Below are 23201 nucleotides of genomic sequence, written 5' to 3' on the forward strand. Positions count from 1 at the left end.
GCTGTAGGAAATGATAAAGAAATAGAAGGTTTTACAGTGAACAAGCGTCGTATCAAAATTACCCAATTAGCTGATGACATGCAAGTATATATTACTAAAGATAAGTCATTTGCAAGAGTTCTTAATCTAATCGATGAATATGGGAATACGCAGGCCTGAAATTAAATAGAGAAAAAACAGAAGGTCTTAAATTTGGAAGAAACGGGATCTTGGATTATTCCATGGCCAAATCATCCTATTAAAGCTTTAGGTATATATTTCGGTTACAACTCGGAGGAGGTAAAGCAGATGAATGGGATAATAAATTGGAAAAAATAGCAGCATTATTAACACTTGGAAAAAGAGGTATTTAACAATTTTTGGTAAAATATTAATACTTAAATGTCTTGCCATGTCCAAAATAATGTACGCTGCGTCCATGATAGATGTACCTTTATGTAATATCACGCCTATGTATGTAATATCACGTCTCAATATTTTGTTTTATAAATTTTTATGGGGAAAAAAAGGGAAAGTTAATCGATGGATCGTCATAAATAAATTTGAAAAGGGAGGCATACAAATGATTGATGTTGAATGTATGATAGAAACGTTAAAATGTAGATGGGTTGGGAGATTTCTAAATAGTGACAATGATACCTGGAAATCAGTGGCAGAATATTACTTTGAACCTTTTGGCGGCAGTAAATACATTTTTCGATATAATTTAGACAATAGAATTCTTCGTTCGATTACAAAACAAATGCCTGATTTTTATAAGAATCTTTTAAAAGTTTGGTACGAAACTCTAATGAATGACAAACAAGCCACTTTAAATCCATGCAAGGTTGAGGAGGAAATTGTATGGGGAAAACGATTCATAAAAGATAATAATTGGAGCCTCTTTTTTACTGAATGGATTGATTCGGGGTTTATCTATGTCGCAGATTTATTTTACAATGGTCAATTTATTAAACTTGATTATTTGCTGGAAAAGTTAAAAAAAGAGAGAGTGGGTAATACAATACTTGTCTGTAAAGAATGCATTGCCAAAAGATTGGCTGAACTGTATGAGACCAGTGGCACAGAATATTTCAGTAAATCGAAACACAGGTGTCCCTCGAATGAAAACTCATCAGGTGAAAGTCAAGGATATTTTCTAATTTACATGTAAAGGTTTCTACTGGAACTTTTTACAGAGTAAGGTAATGAAATCATATGCTCCCACAAAATGGGAAAATGAATTAAAAGAAAAATGTAACTGGAATTTTACTTGGATAAGACGAGTTAAAAACATGAATATTAAAAAAATTGCACAGTTTAATTATTTTTTGATGTATGATAAAATTCCACACGGGTTAAATCTTTACAGATGGAAAATTATTGATTCATCAGACTGCAAAGTGTGTAAATGTGTTGAAAATTCAAAGCATTTTCTTTTTGATTGTAAACCATTCGTTAAACCCTTTTGGGAAAGATTTACTAAAATAGTGAATAAAATTTGCAATATAAATATCAATATTACATGGAAAAACATAATCATTGGTTATCTGCAAGAATATGAATGCTTTAAAACGATCAATACAATGTTAATGATTGCAACATTTGCTGTATATAAAGCACGGATTGTAAATCAAGAATGTATGTGGAAGTTTTTGATAGAAGAATTGACATGCATTAATTATATTAATAGAGATGAAACAATAGAAAAGTTTATTACGACTGTATAAAGATGCAAATGAAATGTAAGAGTGATATGTTATATTTAAAATGATGGAGAAATAAAGAATATTTTATTTAAAAGAAAAAAAATAAGTCAACACGTGTGAGTATTTGGAATGAACGCGGAAGAACATTCAGTTACTACTACGGTTTTGCGGCGAAAGTGATTGCTTGTAGTTGACAATGTCATGCAGGGAGAGATTTCCTTACGATTCTAAGATTTCGACAGTGGTCTTGAATTCCATGTTTTGCATCAGAATGCCTCGGGCTCATCATTGATGCCCAAAAGTCAATGGCTCGGAGTCTCCTGATGCACACACACAACTCGTCGAGGAAAGTTGTGAGCTACGGAAATGCGGCAAGCCCAGGCCAAGCAGGGTGAGTTGGATTTCAGTTGCAAAAGACTATCCGTATTGAGATACACTGTCTCGCTGTAAAAAGATATATTTTCAATGTATTTGTTTTGTGTATAAACTGCAGAATCTTATTCTATTCATACCTGGATAATGTCCTGGATTTTCAGTATCAATATGCTTCTCAACGAAGCGTAGTATATAAAGGCTGATTTTACAAATTTATTCATGTTCGCATGATTCAATTTCTAGCAATCTTAAAGATAACAAATTAATGTCGATTGTTCACATAACGCTGTTGTTTGAAAGCTACTTTCTGAATTTCATCACATTTTGAGAACCAAGCACTCAACATAGTAACTAAAAAAAAACTTTAAAGATCATGAACTATACGGTTGGGTCATTTTTATTTTCCCATTCTCTTCACGAAGGATACCAGCTTTTATTTACTTCTCCAATATGCAAGCTGTTTTTTACTTGTATGTAATTAACAAGTGAGATCAAAAATGATTGTCATGTTTTAGTATACATGGCCAACCCTCACATTACCATGAATTTGTTGAACTGCATGTATTTATTCACTTTCAAGTTATTATTACTATGGGCATTAATCTTGCAGGTGTATGTCTGACTACTTTGTAGTTGGTTGCTTTGATACCTGTCACTTCTCTTTATTGTACATATTTATTGGATGAATATAAGCACCCAAGGATGATGCAGGTAAGTTCATATCAATTCTTATTTGTAAACCTTGTTATTTAATACTTTGTAAATTATATATCAAAGATTCCTCCCTATAATTATGTATATCTTTATATTAGATTAATGAGAGTACAGTTTAGGCGTGAGTCCAAGCATAGACATAATTTTGCATGCCTATGATATAAGAATGTGAAGTTTTTAACCACCAAAAGTTTCTAAGACACTATTTGTTTTGACTGCAATGGTCCAATCGTGTAGTTAATCAGGGTGCCATATTTGATGTGAACGCATGACCGACAGACGTCCATTTTGATGTATTTTGTTTTTACTTTTAAAAAGGCAGATTTAAAAAAGATTTGCTAATCATTGATTTGAGGAAGATCCTACAAAATGAATAAGTGAAGCATTCCCATTTGCACTAATTTGTAAGTAGATTTTATCATTGTTCTTAAATGAATTTACAGTTTGAATTATGTTTGTATTAATTATAAAATCAATTCATTTCTAAATAAATTTTCAATTCTTTGCATACAAACTGATAAATGGGTTATGTAGTGTGTAACAGGTGGGATACCTAAACAGATGTAACAAGCATAACTGTAGAATTTCAGTATTTTGATTGTGAGTAATCAGTTACTTGACATACAAAGAGACTTGACACAATCTTATAGAAAAGTAAATAATCAAATGAGATTTTAATATTCCTTTGTCACACACTATAGATGTCAATAATCATGAGAAAGTATAAATACATATGTACATGAAAATTAATTTAGAAATCAGGACCAAGAACGATTCTCATGTAAAAACATCAGTATCATTTTTCTTGTTTCATTTTCATTATTTTTGTAACTGAAATAAGAGTATCTGAAGATTGCAAAGGATAGCCACATTCATGTGTAAATTTCATAAACCTTATGATGGGCTGAAGACTTTTCTGGAAACATTTCAATTGTATTTCATCATTTAGCATATTGCAATGCTTCACCTAGAAGCATGCCAAACTCATGTGTATTGTACAACAGTCGGTGATTCAAGAGTATATTGCGTTGAATTTGATAATGAATTAAAGTACTGCAACATTCTATCTACAAGCTCTCTTCTTTTTTGACAGCATATATACTATAGCACCAACATTTCCATGTGTGTGGCTATCGAAAAGGAAAATATGATCATCTGGGCTTGCTAATAGTGGACTTTCCTTGTAAAATAAAGCTATCAGCTGATTTGCTTGGCAAGGTCAACAACAGGTGAGAAAGTGTTCGGGAAACAGAAGAATTATTTGGATTGACAATGTCAACAGCAATTTCTGGCCCTATGTTTTGTATACTGAGATATGCAAGTATATGTGCTGCATCTACAACTGAAAGGTTTATACCCTGTTCAGTAACACACAAATCATACACCCTGTTTCCTTCTCGCAGTGATGTTAGGATGGTATCCATCCATGTTGTTGGTAAGTAGTCAAAGAGTGTCTGATTGTTTATGTGATGCCAGAATGAGTTGCCTTGTATCAACAAATCAATGTGCATGCATTGCTTCCCATGGAACTGTCAATAGTTGATTGTGATATGCTGGCAGTTTGACTTCCCCTTCAGGTATAAAAGAAGACTTTGGTGTATGTTATAATTGGTAGCCATATTGTTACTTTGTTGTTGATTGTGTTTAGGTCTGTCCTGTAAGAGCTGTGGACATGAAATTCTACTTCTGGTTGTCTTTGTATGCCCTTTCTGCATACAGTGAGTACATTGCTTGTTAGTTGTTTGGTACTGTGTATGTTGTTGTGTGCAGTGAACTTGTTCTCTTGTTTGTTTGTGTTGTTGTACAGTGGTCTACTTGTTTTTTGAGGTTTTCTTTGAAGTGTGATGAATCATAGTATGTTTTGTCCTGTGTAGGAAATGTGGGGTCTTCGTCTGTTATGTCAGGTTCATGGGTATTTGATGACTGTTGCTGATGTTTTGTTGGTGGCAGAAGACCTTGGTTAAAATTTTTACAGAGTTTCTGGACATTTTCTAACAGTAAAGGGTGTACACCAAACACTTCTCACCATAAAGAGATAGGCACTCTTGATGACAGCTGTGTCTGCAAGGCAATACACATATCTCTGAGACATGACCTCAGCCACTAAAAATGAAGGAAAATCACATCTAAGGCTTTGATTTGGAATATTTGCTGAAATCAAGTGGTAAGCACTTATTCGTTATTTCAACCTGCAAAGTTGGTATTTGGTATTTTAGCCTTGCAGCCGTAAATTGGCTGATAAGAGTTGACTGTCCACAATTCTCAGCACCACGCTTGAATAGCTGTACCAGATATTCTGCTGTTTTGCCAGCAACCATGGTGTAGTCGTGGTTGTTGTTCCTCTGCACTACCCAGGTAGGAAGTGGAGAGGATCGTCTGAAGTCTCTAAGAAGCAAGACTGTGAGCTGTTTTAGTGATCATATCTGTTGATGTATGTGGTTGTATGTGACTACGTAGAAGGGAGTACCAGATTTCAACTTTTTTCTCAGTAAGAATAGATGGCCTGCTGTCGTAAAGTTCACGGAGATCAGGAATATTGTCAGTGTGATATTTTTACATCAGAAAGCATTGAGAGTGTGGATCTGCTATAGTGGTGTCATTTCCAAAGGATGAAAAGGACTAGCTTGATCAAACGTGTAAATTTTCCTTACTTACCTCATACAAGCAAGAATACGTAGTGCAGCAGTAGACTTTTTTTTTGATAACTGCAGCTCTTTCAAGAGACAGTCTTGTGTCATATCTTGAGAGAGCACTTGGCACACGATCACTATTCACTTCCGGGTTAGTTACCCACGAAGATAGTTCGGAAGAAAAATATTGCAGACCTTGAAGTTTTGATATTTTTCTGCCCGAATCAAAATGCAGACTGTTGTGAATAATAACTGAAGCATTTGGTGGTAATATGAGGAGTTGTAGGGCTAATGTAATGCATAAAATTAAGCCTGAAATTTGTCAAAACACCACCGAGGGCGCTATTTTCATCGCATATCTCAAAATTTCCTAACACTTGCCCACACGAAAAGTTAATCAGTAGTCAAGCTGACATTGACCTAACACCTGTTAAGAGGATTCGTGCCGCCTGAATGTTTTAAATAGGAAAATCGAGCTCATTAACGTTACTGTGGTGGCCTATGGGAAATTAATTAGTTGTCTTGTGCCATTTACCATCAGGCTGAACAGACCTGGACACTTCTTTTCAGCAAAATTGCTCCATCTCTTGAGAGTCGTACAGCTTGTTATATTCATTTTCTTGCTGCATTTGATGCCTTTACACTTCAACCTGAAATCTGGCTAGGAGAACTGGAAATGTTGGTGATGATTCTGAAAAGACAACAGATCCACAGTAATACATCACCTTTCATATGGTATGTAATTTTTGGCTCTATTTCCCAACTAATTTTGTTATGGTCATAGAGAACATACATAGTGTGTAATTCTCCATTTTCAAATAACGATGATATACATTTCTCTTAATTTCATAGACCAATGTGTTACATCAACGTTGTTGTTATGGAAATATTTTTAAAGTCTACACTTACATTTAATTATACGTTTTGCAACAAAGCCTAAGTTGCTACTAAGCCCTTCGCCTTTGTTTTTACTATGAAACCAGGAAAAACAGGAAAGGGCAAATGTAAACAAAGTAATTGATAAATCTTTGTCTCATTTATTATTTGTGCCTTTTCCCCAGGGATAATTTAAAACAGAACTTCATTACTCACGTTTTTCAGTAGCCAAACTTATCACTCTCTGTAGCTTATTTTCTTAAAATTTTAAACTTAATTCAACCTTGTCATTGAATAACGTCACATGCCTCTTCAAATGAATCGACTGACATGTGGTACCTATGGAGAGTTGAAGGAGAAAGAGAAGCAAATATGCTGTAAATGGAAAGTGTTCATGGCTTAATCAATAGTGTTATGTATATAAATATCATCAAATATCAAATATCATCAACTTAATCCTTTCTTTTTCCCACTTTTACAGATTCCTATGGAAACCTTGAGTTTGAAATGAAGGAAATACCTGTTTTGAGGATTTTAATATTTACCTGATTATAGATTTCATAAAAGATTGAGGATAGATTGAGATGCATATTGACCTGTCTTGAAACTCTCAAAACAAAACATCACTGGATCCTGAGATATTTTCTGAGTGATTCTAATGCTAATGCTTCAATCCTGAGACTCTGAACTTTCATAACAATTGCATTTTATGAAATGGTGGGAATTCAAACATGATACTATGGTGTCCATTAAATAAAATCTACAGATAAAAATAATTTCATTAACAATGTTCTCTGTTTTGATTTTCTTAGTAGGCAACAGAATTTTCATGTCACATCTTCAACATATCTTTTTAAAGATTGATACAATACTGCATTCTCTGGCACAATTTTAACACTGACCCAAATAATGAATGTTACTGTGAAAATTATCATTACATCTCATAGTTAACCCATAAAATGAAACAACCAATCCTACTCTGGTATACCTATTAAGCGTTGGTATAATATTTACTGACCAATATATCATGGTCTCCATAAAATTTGGTGGAATATTTGATACCTGTGCCACTGTTACTTTTTGATAGATGCAATGTTATTCATTATGAACTTTGAACAGTTATCCAGCTTTTAGTTCTCACAGTCCGCACTTATATTGGGTGGTTTATTAAAGTGTATATAGAACAAAATAGTGCAAATATTGTCAAAAAGTAAGTTTGCTTGTACTTTATGTGTTGAAGTCAGAACAAACTGCTGAAAATATCAGCAATCACCACCGAAGAAACTGTTTGTCAGCAATAATTTCACCTCCAATTATCTCTTTGACTCTCTCATAACTTCTGGTGCAAATGTTAGCGCTGGTTCTGTAGTTAGCTGCAGTGCATCCGATTTTGTCGAATTCTCTGTAGTGTTTCCGTGGTAGTAAAACAAACGACGAGGAATGTAGTTTTGATTTTATGTTTGAACAAACCCTTCGTCGTGACGAGCTTGTATAATGTGTTTTGCACAAATATTCCCCAAACATGCAATTGGCATTCCTCACAATAACTAGCCTAGATTCTATTCGTCGGCTTGCCTCCGTACCTCCGACCCACTCCCGTCTAGTCTCGTGAGCAGTATTTCGAGCTAAAGTTGTAAAAACTGCTCATTTTAATGTCAATGGTCGCCAACTGGGACCGTGACGTCAATAGCGTCCCTTTCAAAGTCAATCACTGAAAATGACCCTCTCATGATTGGCCTATGACTTGGTTGGGCAGAGCTAATTAATATGACGTCAAATATGTTAATTATGTTGACACTGCAGCACTGCCCAACCAAGTCATAGGCCAATCATGAGAGGGTCATTTTCAGTGATTGACTTTGAAAGGGACGCTAGTGACGTCACGGTCTCAGTTGGCGACCATTGACATTCAAATGAGCAGTTTTTACAACTCCAGCTCGAAATACTGCTCACGAGACTAGACGGGAGTGGGTCGGAGGTACGGAGGCAAGCGGACGAATAGAATCTAGGCTACGCAAAACAGAATTTGAAGAAATCTTACAAGGTTACCATTACATGTGTTACCATAAACAGATCTTGTCCGAGGTGAGTAGGCACACACTGGAGATGACATGTAGAAGGTGTTGCACTAATAAGTGCATGCAGATGACAACTACTGACATGACATAATACCTTTTGGTTGATTTGATGTCGAGTAAAAGACTAATTGTACGTCGTAGAATTCACATTTAAGCTTTATTTAAAGTGTGTTGGGATACATGACACTCGTATCAGACTTGTCAAGCTGGTATCGGCAAGAGGGAAATCCCGGGGAAGCCATTTTATTGTTATGCAGATTTAGATACTGAAATCCTGCAGAAGACATTGCCAAAGAAACAAGAACACATATCAAAATTCAATAATAATAATAATAATAAACTTTATTTCGAGAACCAGCTCATATGACACACTAAAAACGTTGTTGTATGCAACTCGGACATCATTTATGCACTTTTTCGTGAAAAGACGCCATAAATGCGAACAATACATAGTACAATATGCTTGAAACAAAGTTATTTTGACTGAATAGGAACAGTTCGAAATTGACGAACAAGAGAATTGGCACTAATATAAAACGACCTCATCTGACGCTTCATGTCGTCAATATCGTTACCCATACAATTCAAATTACTCCAAGGTATGAATGCTTATCAACAAAAGACAAAATGGTATCATTAAGGTAAACACTGGGGATATGGACAATTTTAAGCCGATCTGGAATAACGGCAAGGCACTTCGATTTTTTCGGATTAAAAATAATATCGTGAATAACAGCATAACTAGAAAAGTTTTCAAAAGGCTATTGAGACCTTTAACAGTTGGACAAATCAAAACAATATCGTCAGCATATAACAGATGGTTAATGCATATACCACCAACGTGGCAACCAACTTTTGTATTGTGAGCAATTACTCAGGTTATCAATGTATACAGAAAAGAGACGGGGAGATAGAATACCACCCTGTCTAACACCATTGCGAACAGGAAACGTTCTGATAAAACAGACCCCCATTTAACACGAAATTCTTGATGTCTGTACCAATAAGTTAAAATTCTAACTATAAAAACAGGTAACCCTCTATCAATTAATTTTCGAAATAATGTCCAGTGGTTCACTCTATCGAACGCCTTAGTGGCGTCTAAAAAGCAAAGAAACACAGGGCTATTGTGCCGATTGTAAAAATCAACAATTTCTTTCAAGAGGAAAACACACATGTCAGTTGAGTGATTTTCTTTGAACCCGAATTGGTGATCAGAGGTATCAAGCAACCTGTCACATTTGTTAAGAATCAAAATTTCATAAACCTTGGAAATAACTGTAGCGATGGCGATCGGACGATAATTACTAGGGTCAGTCACATCACCATTTTTGTTTTTAACAAGAGGGATCAAAGTGGTATCAAGCATACGGGAAGGTAATACCCATGAACATGTGAGGCAGTGAACAAGATAGAAAGGAGAACATTAAGACGACGATGTGCATATTTCAGATGCTCCGCCACTAAACCATCGGGTCCAGAAGCTTTGCCACTTGCTAGCCTAGAAATACACTCACTGATGGCAGTTGGAGAAGTAATCATTTCATCATCAAAAGTAGTTATAGAAAAAGTATCTTTTACATAGGATTCATTACTACAGTTTGAAACAGACGATAGTAGCTCTTCAAATGATCACGCCACATTTTCGCTATATCAGTATGCCCGTTGCAACCTCCAATAGAAGAAGACAAAGGTGCAGACTTATTTTTGCTACTGGCATTTTTCCAAATTGCTTGACATTTTTGTTTGAAAGATTGTCAGCCAGAGCATCCGCTCTCATCCGAGACTCGTTATCTCTGCACATCTTAAACATCAATTTGAACTTAGCACGAGTCTTTCTCATAAGATCGAAAATTGGACCGTACCGAGGGCTGCCACTTTCTCTCCACAAAAGGAAGGCGTCGCGGGCAATGGAATGATATTCTTTAACATGCTGATTCCAACCAGGGATAGATTTCTCTCTGCATTTAGAATAAGACTTACTGGAGATGGAGTGTGAAGAAGCCAAAGATAAAGCATGCTCAATATCATCATAAAGTTTAGCAATAGACGAAATATGAACAATAAAATTTCAACTTTCATTCGTGCCGTTCATCACCATCACATGCACAGATATTCTGTCACATCTAGTATGTAGAATGTATTTTAATAGACAACAAAACCCCAAAGTTTGAACATCTAACGCTCGCTAGAAAAAAATTACGGGTGGGGTAAACAAAAGTCACCATTTTTGCTATTCATGTGCAAATTTCTTGTGCGAAGGCGGTCACATATCCGTTGACTGACAGGGCCTTGTAAACGTATCTTCAGCATGGCATTTGTAGTTGTGACGAAAACCATAAATCCCCTCCCTGTGCTGACGTTGTTTGTTTTTATTTTGTTCATGTGCATTAACTGTAAGCTATCGATGAAGTTTTGGGATGATAATAGAGCAAAGGCATGAGTTTTCCCCGCGAAATCTGTGCTGCAAATATAACTTCACGCATGCGCGCTCGTTTTGAAGCGGTGTTGGCTGGCAGTGGGTCCATATAGCTGTGTGGTGTTTTCGAACGGAATTTCTGCCTTTTACGGCTGGTTTTGACTTTCACTTCTTTAACCCCGTCACCACAGCCATGGAAACGTCCATGTTCTGCCCGACAACACGCTTGTCGCAACTTTGTTTGTCGATATTTTGAAAATTTTCCACCCAAATTGCATTATGCCAACGCTCATCGACAGCTTGGTTATTAGGGGCCTAGCAAGACCAGGAATTAGCTCAAAAATCACCAAACTATCGCCGTTTTTTCAGCTTTTTTCCGACATGACTACTCGAAAAACGCTCTTTTTCTGGCGTACAAGCGGTGGACGAGGCTCAGTGTAGCCCGTCTCGGTGACCTCGCAACTTTGAAATACAAACTGACATAACCGATTATATCGGCCACAAGGTTAAGAAGCCTGTGAGAATTTTTGCCAGCACTGTAATTTTTTTAAACCTGTCACCGTCATTTATATTCACTCGCTATCATCTCCATGTCTGCTGGTAACATATCGTTATAGAGAAGTTTAGTTGCACGTAATTACATTCAATCATCAGTACGGGTAGTGTCTTTGTCACTTGATAACTAGACGTCACGTACGTGCAGACGTTCGGAACGAAAAACACCACCTCTACACATGCAAAATGTAGTCATAATTACGTGTAGTATTTTTTTTAGATATTCTTGATGATATCTGGGAATTTATACAGGAAACCTTGTAAACTATCATTGCAAACATCTTTGATATCATAATATTTCGTAGAGTTTGCAACAGCGCAAGAAGTACTTGCTTTATGATTTCCTTACATGAACGAACTGTTGTTGTTCATTCCACTTGTTATCTGACGCCGCCCCAAAGATTTCTCCAAACCACATGTAAGTAACTGTATCCACGAAAATCGGCCGATTTATTCGAGGATACAACGAGCTAGAACATTTCTGTCATAGAGAAATTATGTTTTCTTAAAACTTAAACGAATTTCCCATGTCTCTGAGAAAAATCCGGACAGCTAAACTGAATTTCAGGCAAAACCTTAGCAAAACCACCCGATTGAAAGATCCACTCTTAACTACACGAACTTTGACCCCAATCAAAATCGGACTTGTCCCTGGGAAATGTTTACAAGTTTGCCCACATATAAATAACGTAAAGGTTAAAGGTTCAACTTCCGACTTCCTGCTTTACTGACGTCCTCATGCCATGAACTGCAGGCAAGGCATTGGTAGGGTTTGCACTGTTCGCGACCATATACACATTTGAAATTAGAGTAGCTGGCCTTCCTCGCCGTCGAAATACATTGGCTGCAGTAAATTTTGGATAAATGGTCATGACTGGCAGCAATTTGGTAATTTCTGGACACATTTCAGGAGAGCTTCTTACCTTCCCATTTTAGTAACCTTTCCTATCTTTCGCGATGTTGACTAACCCATAAAATCCCTGATAAGTCCACGGATTAGCATAATTAGTCATGTTGACTAATTAATTACAAGATGTGTGTATATGAGAGATAAACGTCCTTGTAATGGGGTGTAAAATAAATAAAGAGTCAAGAGGCTAGGTTAGGCTATAAAGTCATTTATTTTTATTTACTACGATCAGTCAGAGCATGAAGAAAAGGAGAAAAACTGATAGAGAAAACTGAGAAAAACTCAATAATAAGCTTATTAATAGTGATTGGGCGGCCTGTGATTCAATTGAATGTCATCTCAAACAGGGTCAGACTGAAGTACCCAGAAATGTTGGAGATCACGTGTATGGTGTAGCTCCGCCCACCAACTCCTTTACTAATTAAAGGCATGCGTTGGCACCAGATTGTCTCATCAAAAATTTACCCACAGATTACAATTTCAATGGAAAACAAAAGGCTATCACACCTCCATTATCCTCTTACAGACTAGAACAAAGGTATCCCAGGGATCGCAAGCAATGCCTTTAAGTAGGTTATGCATTGGGCGTGTCATTAGTTAGTCGTGTCATTCATTGATCCTAACGATTATTCATACTACACTGTATATATGGACATGTGATAGTGATAAAGATATGGATTTGAACTAGGTCATACTAAGACACAACACAAGCTGCACGTTTACAAGGGATTTCCGTCATCTTATTTGTAGATTTTTCTGTGTTTACAGTTTATAACGAACCTTAACTGTAATAAGGATTTAATTGAGTATAGTTTATATAGGATTTGCAATAGAGTTTTCTTATAAGTTTGTATCACGCGCCACAAACAAAGCAGACTGTAATTTGATCCGTACCAGGCGTATTTTCTTATCAGCATGATTAGACACCAACCGCCATTGATCTTTCAGATTATTCTTTTCCAGTCTTACGCTTATCATTGACACTTTACTCTTGAGATTTATTTCGTGTTGTTTTTGCATTTGTGAATTCAGTTGTGTAAGATTGTCAAAACACTTTATCTTGCCGGCGGGAGGATGTTGGGAATCATGTGTATGGTATAGCTCCGCCCACCAACTCCTTTACTAATTATATGACAGAACCCCATGGCCGGTGAGTGCAAGCGCGCCGTACTAGCGGTATTTGCACGAGTGCTGCGGTGTATTCGGTCGCTTCGCTCGTGAAGGACTGCCGCCGCCGAATACACCGCAGCACTCGTGCAAATACCGCTAGTACGGCGCGCTTGCACTCACAGGCCATGGGGTTCTGTTATTATTACATATGTTCTATCTTTTATTTGCATCATTTATCGAGAGAATCGACGATTAGTCGTGCGTACTACTTGTCTGTCAAAGCTTCGGGGCGACCCTGCGATTGACATCACTGTAATGAGGAATCGAATCAGCTTTCACTTTTCATTGGTCAATGCCGCCACACCCTCTATTTTGATTGGCTAAACTATTGTTTACTTGTTTATCAAGGATGACGTAAGAGGAACGTCGGTGGACCTCAACTCTGCTTGCGATCGCTCACACATACGTAGCCACAGATAGCCAAACGAAGAGAACTTTGAACATGGAACGCTTTTGATTTTTTCACATTTGAGCTTGAAATTCTTCTAAATGATCGATACAAATAACAGTTCGAAGATTTTTACGGGAAATTTAAGAGTAGATACAGCAAACGTAACTTGTCGAACGATCAAATTTCAGTGTTCACACAGTTCACCGTGGTACACAAGCGCTCACTGTTATCAATAGCGTGGTCAGAATAAAGTGCATTCAAAAGTGACTTTCTATCGTAACCAGGGAATGTCCGGTGAGAAACTATTGGCAAAAAAACGTTTCTGAAAATGTTAACTGTTTAATTGGCTCCGCTGCGCCCGCAGTTACGTGTGTTTCGATGTATGATGGCCGCCGTGCTACATACTTATGGCGGCCATCGTGTATCCATGGAGCTAGAAACAGACGTCGCCCGTTGTCAATGTTTTTGCTTCGCTGACAACTGCTCTTCCGGATAATACAATCATCATCACACTATGATAAGTACATGCAATTTTCTTAGTCGTAGTTTTTATCGGTAATGTCATGCATTTTTACTAGCATCGAACCAAAGTGAAATGAAATCTTGTAGACGACAATTTTTGTGTTTACAAACAAAAATAGTTCCGGGTCAAAATCGGTAAATACTCATTAACATAAAGGAATGGCATAATGTTTTTGGTATTGCACTGCAGTGCAAATACCGGTAGTACGCGCGCGCTTCGATGCAAGTAAACTGTGGTACATATGTAATAAAGTAGGTTATGCATTGGGCGTGTCATTAGTTAGTCGTGTCATTCATTGATCCTAACGATTATTCATACCACACTGTATATATGGACATGTGATAGTAATAAAGATATAGATTTGAACTTGGTCATACTAAGACAATACAAAGCTGTCTCCGGCCTATTCTGTCTCTCTCTAACCCGAATCTATCCCTAAATGTGTACACCACAAGAAATGGCCTGCTGTTGCTTTCAGAATGGCGCTCAATTGAACACCGTCATAAGCGTGGCAGACTGAAATACCTAGATATGGCCTGCCGGTGCTTTGAGATGGCGTTCAATTGAACGCCGTCACAAGCCGTGGCAGACTGAAATACCCAGATATGGCCTGCCGGTGCTTTGAGAATGGCGTTCAATTGAACGCCGTCACAAGCAGTGGCAGACTGAAGTACCCAGATATGGCTTGCCGGTGCTTTGTGATGGCGTTCAATTGAACGCCGTCACAAGCCGTGGCAGACTGAAATACCCAAATATGGCCTGCCGGTGCTTTGTGATGGCGTTCAATTGAACGCCATCACAAGCCGTGGCAGACTGAAATACCCAAATATGGCCTGCCGGTGCTTTGTGATGGCGTTCAATTGAACGCCATCACAAGCCATGGCAGACTGAAATCCCAAGATATGGCCTGCCGGTGCTTTGTGATGGTGTTCAATTGAACGCCATCACAAGCCGCGGCAGACTGAAATTTCCAGAGATTGCCTGCTGGTGCTTTGTGATGGCGTTCAATTGAACGCCATCACAAGCCGTGGCAGACTGAAATCCCAAGATATGGCCTGCTGGTGCTTTGTAATGGCGTTCAGTTGAACGCCATCTCAAGCAGGGTCAGGATGATTCACACTATCTTAAACTTTATTTTGCAGCTTTGCCATAACAAACAAAGTTTGCCCTTTCATTCTCTTTTAAAGACTAGCTCCCTGTCTTTCAAAGTGCTTGTACCAGAATACGAATTTTTTATGTCTTATTTCGTGAATTTTTGTCCAGGCACATTGATTTTAAATATTTTTTGTATCAAAGTCGTCATTTGAAAATTAAAATAAAAAGTATGCTCTTTTAACAGGAAAAAAGTATCATTTTTGAAGTATGCTGTTGATTATTTCTATTTATCAAATTTTATTTGCTCAAAAGTGGCAGTTAATAGGGGAATGTGGAAAATTGCAATTTTTGGCATAAAATGTTTTGATTTTACTAAGATCAGAAAATTTTAAATTAGATAAGAATGTGTTCCACCCATGTGCCGCATTGAAATGCGTATAATATTTACTTATTTAATTACTTGTATAAGTTCAAGACTATTATTCAAGATGCTATCAACTTAATTTACGTCCAATATTTAAGGCTTGCGAAATTTCACAAAGGAAAACGATTGTTTGTAGACATTGGGTACATCAGTAATTTCAACAAATTAAAATGAAAGAAAGTGGCTCAGAATTAGATGGTACTAAACACATCATAATGAAATGTTTATTTATTTATTTAAAAGGGTTTTGTTTATTTTCTTAATTGAACTGCTACCTTATATGAAGACTTGATTAAAAATGTCGATTTATCGCTGTTTATAGGCTCTGGCTAGAGAAGAGTCTACGTGCACCCCAGAGGATAACAAACCTCCATTTTTCAGAGGCTTTGGGATCCCCTGAATATGAAATAGAATTTTAAGAAAAAAATATCGAAGTGCAATAGCTGTAAAAGTCATGTTTTGAAGGATACCTCAAAATCACGATTTTGCGATCCAATTACATTTTTCTCATGTTAAAAAATAAGCTCAGCACGTGACATATAATATGACACGTTTAGCAAAAAATATGCAAGTCGGCAATATTTTGATTTTACAGTACCTTTCAAAACATGACCGTAACAGTCATTGCATCCCAATATTTTATCTGTTGAAAGTCTATTTCATATTGCTGACATGTCCCTGTAGCAAATAATATGGATTATACAAAGCATTGCCTTTTGTATTAAGGCTAGGTAAACCAGATGTGAACTGAATGTGCTCACGTGGTTTACATCAGGTTCATTACATAATAGTGCGCTTCACAGAACAATCAGATGTCCTTCAGATCATTATATATGGCAGGTTTCATCAACTTTCGCACATTACTCTTGGAGTTAAATGACTTATACCAAGATTCATTTAATATACACATGTAACTTGACAATGCTCAATGCTTCATAAGACAATTAGATTTCAAATTTCTGAAACTTACCCCTGCTCGAAAGTTTATATCGCAAATTACTGCTAATCCCAAAATCTATCAATTTTTAGGTCACGTGTTCACACACGTGAGCTAATGTTGTAGCGATATCTGTCTGTCTGTCGTATGTTGTGTGAGTGTGTGTGTGTGTCTGTCTGTTTTCAAGATAACTCGAAAACGCCTGAACATTAGAACATTAGATTTTTGTGATGTGGCTTGAATATTAATGAAGTTATGAAACATCTATTTTTCATACAATGGTTTCCCTATGGAGACAGTAATTACAGTGTTAACATATATCAAGAAATACTGCACAAGATGTCTTGAAACTTTTCACAAATGACAATCTAAGAACATTATGATGATACTGTCATTGTCATGTCAATTATCTGCTCATTTGAATATTTCATGAATTTTTGTAATTAATGACATAACTCTCAAATTCCGGCACCAAATTTGATGATACATGCAACAAATATTGATGTGATGTATATCTTATTTTACTGAGAAGCATTGGGCAGTGTGAAGTTAATAAGTAGCTAATTTGCATATTTTATGAAGTTTTGTAATTAGTCATATAACTCCGCAATTACTGCACCAAATTTGATGAAATCTGCTGCAGATACGGATCTGACAGATGTCTGATTCTGTTGTAAAGCATTTAGTAGTGTGCAGTTAATTATGGGTCCATTTACATATTTAAGGGACTTTGTAATTAGATATATAACTTTTAAATTACGGCACCAAGTTTGGTGAAACCTGTTACTTATATTGATCTGATAAATATTTAATTGTGCTATGAAACATTGAGCACTGAGTGTCAAGTTAATTAAGGGTTCATTTGCATATTTAATGAAATTTGTAATTAGTAACATTACTCCAATATTGCAGCATTAAATTTGATGAAACGTGCTACATATGTTGATCTGATATATATCTAATTGTTCCATGAAGCATTTGGCGGTGTCATGTTATTAAATGGCTTATTTGCATATCAAAGAATTTTTTTAGAATACTGTGTGAAAGTTGATGAAACCTGCTACATATAATGATATAATAGGTATATGATTGTTCTGTGAAGCGTACTACTATAAATGGAACTGTTATAAACGGGTTATAAACTTCCCTTTAGTAATAAATATGAAAGAAAATCACTCCAAACATACATTGGCAAAATACTTTAAAATAGAAGATAATCATATATTATCGTCACATGTAACTAAGTGAACAACAGCTTTTTTGCGATGCTTATTAAAGTCAAGATGCAGGGAATGGCGATAATCATTACTTTGCTTGAGCTAGCTTTTGCAGAAAGGTCGTACGCGCAATGAAATTGAAAGACTTAAACTTTTGCCAAAAATCTACTTAGTAAAATTCCGAACAGTTCCTTTCAAAATCAAGAGAAAATCCGGAGTCAAAGTGAAAAGGTCCTGGAAAGACAATTTTCGCAATATTTATCAACACTTGAAATTCACTATGGCCGAACTCCCAGTGTTAACTTTATGGGAAAACCCTATGGTGAAAAAAAAAATAGTTTTCTCCTTTCCAAAAAATATGTCGGAGAAAGCATTTCTACTTCTGAGCTTCAAATTGAGCCCCTACAAGTGGAAGACAAAAAGGTTGAACAAGTTTTGTCCAAATATTTGTCCGCGACGCGCTTTCTACCTTAACGGCAATGCAATGTGACACACTATTTTGTATTCTGTACGTGCTGTGTGCGGCCTCGCCCGTGCTGTGTTACGAATACTGCCGATGGAGTCAAACGAATCCCGCCACATTTGAACGAGACACGGACAGTAAATTTCAAACTCTTAGGAGGTGCATGACATCTCTGTGACCAAATTCAATCTGATGTTAGTAAACGCTAAACTGCATGATCCAACTTTTAATTTGTCCGAACTTTGTTCAAGAACACTTTAAACCATTCTCGTCAATATCCATGAGAACAAGACTCAGGCCACCCAGCAAATTTTACGGTTACAGAAACAAATCATGCACAATCATACCGATTAGGGAAGTTCAAAATGGCTACCACCGTCACAAGTTTTGCTTCATCTCACGAAAATTAAAGTATGAAAACCCCATTTATGACTAGCCAAGTATTGAAAATCCCTGAGTCTGACCTGTCACGAACGTGCATTCTGTCTCAAGAAGTTGGAAAACAATTAAACACTTGTGAATGCCGCTGTAAATAAGGAAATATTCTCAACGCTTCGATGGTTACCACCGTCCGCTATTTACCTTGTCGACATAGAGTGTTGAACAGTGGGATATCAAGGGCAAAATTTACACATCGTGTGACTCATTACTACTGAAATTGTGGAGTAAGGGCTGAATGGACGAAATAAGCATTTTTATCTATCTGCCCTTGAAAGCAAGAAATAGGCTTGGCAATGTCTCTGACGGAGTTTTAATACAGATTGTAGCGATCGTTGAACGTTCATGGAGACTGAATATTGATATGTAAAACCAAAATGCAATGAGTGCATGTAGTATCGGAGGGTTGTGTTCAATTCTTGATCTTTGGCTAATATTTTAAAATATGCATGAAATATCTGTAAAGAAATTGGGAAATACTGAAATTAGAGTGAGTAAATAAATATTTCATTGAAGTTGTGCAACACTTCGTAAGCACCAACCACATTCCGCGATGGAGCGACTGCGTACCGGTCACCCAATCTTATAGACAGTGGACCATGCGCATGCGCACACAAACGTAATAGCAGTGATAATACTCGTGTAACTTGAATGTAGGATGACTTTGGCCACTGAAAAGGGGGATAGTATTTCAGGCAAGAGAGACCAGTCGATAAATTTTTCATGCATTCCCCCTTGACTCAGACAATTTTTTTTATCTTCATATTTCCCAAATTTTAAACACCTGGCCGAGAACAGTCTTGACACTACGACTTGTGTCATACTCAGGGTATCTGGTACCATCCGGTATCAAATCGCAAAGTTATGATAATCAAGAAAAGAGTTGATTTGATGACAGAAAAACAAAGACTGGATAGCCAAGAAATGAAATGAAATAGTTCGACCCAAATTTTTTACACCTTTCGATAAAACTCATGCCCGACAATCTTCTACGAGACAATCGCTTATTCACCCGCGTTTACAGTTGGTTCAAGAATGCATGGTGGAGAAAACAGTTAATACCATCGCCATTGGTACCGAAAGCGCCTTGGGAAGAGATATCGTGACCCTGATATGCTCTTGTCTGCTGCTGACAATTTTGACGACCCACCTTAAATCCAATGGAGTAAACTATGTTTAACATCTTATTTTTAATTTAAATATATTACATAGAGTTAACAACAGCAAGCTTCTAAACAAAAGGTAGGGCAGCTGGGGAGACACATTCCTGACTTTAAAACCACTCTTCGACTGACATACCAAATATAATTTTTGACAACGCATGGTGATTATCTGTAAGTGAAAATGTTTGCCGTTGACTGGTGTATGTATGATATATTTACTCTAACAAAAAGACTGACAAATATGCTTACTTCACTCGTGTTGATAATCAGTATCTGTCAAACAAGTATTCAAAGGTGTAGAGACGCAATTTCTATAAAGATTGAAAAAAAATCATGCAGAAGCATGCCAGCCTTACTCTGCCACACGGTTTCAGCTACATTCAAGTTCCGCCTCCGCGAGGCCATCGGTAAGGAGTGGTCGAATTTCAAATGATTCAGAGATGCAAAGTAAACAGTCGCATTAACACTGGTTACCAAAGAAGCTCATATTTGTTTTTCAGTCATAAAACTGTCGCTTAGTCCTGCTCGAATTCAAGCAAACCTTCTGGTTTGTTTACTTTAGCATTACATCAACAATGCTGCAACATACCTGAAAGTAAAGAATTTCTGCCGTATTCTAGTCACAACAAATGTACTTCAGAGTCACGATATTGATTTTGCAATAGAAATAAATCCCCCCCCCAAAAAAAACCCACCAAACAAAATCTAACAAACATTCCAGAAAGACTAAGCGAACGTTGAAAACATCAAAATCCTGTTGTTAGCAAGCCGTTGGATGGGAAATGCCGAATGACGTAAAAGTTTCGATTATCAATAGTGCACGGTTAGCCAAACAAATGGTTAACGAAGATGTGTGAGTTATCAAGGAATTTTGCAAAGCTAATCAGCTACGCTTTCATTTTTCCTGCTTTCCTCTTAACTGTACGAAACACATGGTTATTTAAAGCCGAATTTGGATCACGATAAATCATGACGACATTTTGAAGTGTTGATACAATCACAGTGACTGTTACAACAAGCAGATACCGATCCGACTACTTCTACTCCTGACAGATTCTATTGCACTCAACTAAGGGTATTTAAAAAGAGACTACAAGATGAGCGAATGGGAGAGAAAAAAGTGAAAATATGAAAAATAATAATGATAAACTGTAGATAATAACTATACACACATTTGACCACAGGGAGAAAGTTCGTTTGGCGTTATTTGACCTCATTTATCAATGTCAACGAGGCCCAATGTCCTGATCTCCTAGGTTTTGAAGGCGTTGACACCTGTAGCCACAAAAGACAGGCGTTCTATAAAAGGCGGTGTGAGTGTTCATATTAGTATCAACTTCGAAGCCGAGAACATCAGCAAGCCGAAAGGTAAGTAGACTAGACTTGTTTAGGTGTATCAGGCCAAATCAGACAAAGAGGGGCCTCTGATAAGGAACAATGATGTTATTGAAATTTACGATGAACTGAAATTCATATTTGCCTCATTTCCATTCTTGACCACTAACTTTGGATGATTTTAATAAAATATCACATGGATAAGAGATTTGAAAAAAACGTCAATGTTTATTATATTGTGAAAAGTTGCTTTGTAAAGAGACTTCGAGCGAGTGTGTGACCGATGAAAGAGACTCAGTACAGACACCGCGAGCGATTTAGTGATTGAATCGGGCTCCCGTCATGTTCACACGTCACACGCACAGATGCCATTCAAGCTGAAACCTACGCATGCCGAATTTACCTGACTTAGGGGCTGATACCGCGCGTTCACACAATTTGGTGAATACGACTTAGATCATATGATTGTTTTGTTCATCACTCTCACAGAGTTTACATAAAAGTAGCATTGATGCATAATAACCTTCTGATTTTTTTTAATGTCTAACTCACGGTTTTCCACAGAAAAGGCTGAAAGTAAATTTGTTTCTGATCAGCGTGTGCACAATTTCAACATATGTGCGTTAACTTTTAAGTAGGGTCCACAAGTGTCGAAAGTTCGCCAGCGGTGATATTTAATGTATACCTTTTCCAAAAAATATTGCATTATCTCACATCCTATTTCTCCGTATGCAGCATGCATTGGCTTCTGTGTTTCAGTTGCAGCACACCTGCCGTTGATGAGAAATGTCTACCATATCATTAAAGCCCCTGTAACTGTAACTCTTGAATTTTTGGACCTGAAAAAGGCTTTCTTTTTTCTCTTGTTTTCTTTAAGTTCTACAGATTTAAAGGATATAGTCTTTTACCACTAAAAAATCGGACAAGTAAATTTAAATTTAACCGTTATTTTGATTTCCCGCCATTTTTAAAAATTGGTAATATTACAAAGAAAACATAGCATATGGTGTCCCAGCGGAAAGCATTCAGCACTATGCATTATCTTGCACAACTCTGTTTTTTCTGTGAAGATTCCAATGCATATCTGCACTGCGTACAGTGTTTTTGCTTCATTTGTATAAGGGCGCCATTTTATGTTTGGGCAAATATTTATTATTTATCTTGCTCGAAATTGCAAATGTAGTCCCAGTGGACAGTTTATACTACCTGTATAAACACCCCTCAATGCGTACATTCCCATGAACTTGGTTTAGTTTGGAAGTAAAATCACAAAAATAATGCGGAAAAGATACAGCTATCGGGCCTTTGAGATAGTATGCGTCTCGCAATTGAAATATTTAAACTATAACTTTCCTAAATGAAACTTTGACCCATTGCCTACTAAACCAACCAGGCACGTTCTACCTTATCGATCATTGGCTCAAAGTAAGGTGTAACCTCCGTCTGGAAAGCATTGCACAAGCATTGTCTAAATTGGCAAACATCTTGTGCTTGGATGGAGGAAGAAGTGAGATGAACAACTGTCAATACTGTCACAGCAGAAGTACTTTCGTGCTTTCGTGTTCACACACGTGAGCTAATGTCGTAGCGACTTCTATCTGTCTGTACGTGTGTGTGTGTTGGTGTGTGTCTGTCTGTTTACACGATAACTCAAAACGCCAGAACGAATTCGAGTCAGATGTGGTAGACAGGACCATATGGTAATTGTAAGAACTGATTAGATTTTCGTTCGTATGGCTTGCATATTAATGAAGTTATGGAATATCATTGTTTCATATAATGGTATTCTATGGCGAAAGT

Source organism: Ptychodera flava, chromosome 2 (assembly GCF_041260155.1).
Source record: "Ptychodera flava strain L36383 chromosome 2, AS_Pfla_20210202, whole genome shotgun sequence".
In the NCBI taxonomy this organism is placed as follows: domain Eukaryota; kingdom Metazoa; phylum Hemichordata; class Enteropneusta; family Ptychoderidae; genus Ptychodera; species Ptychodera flava.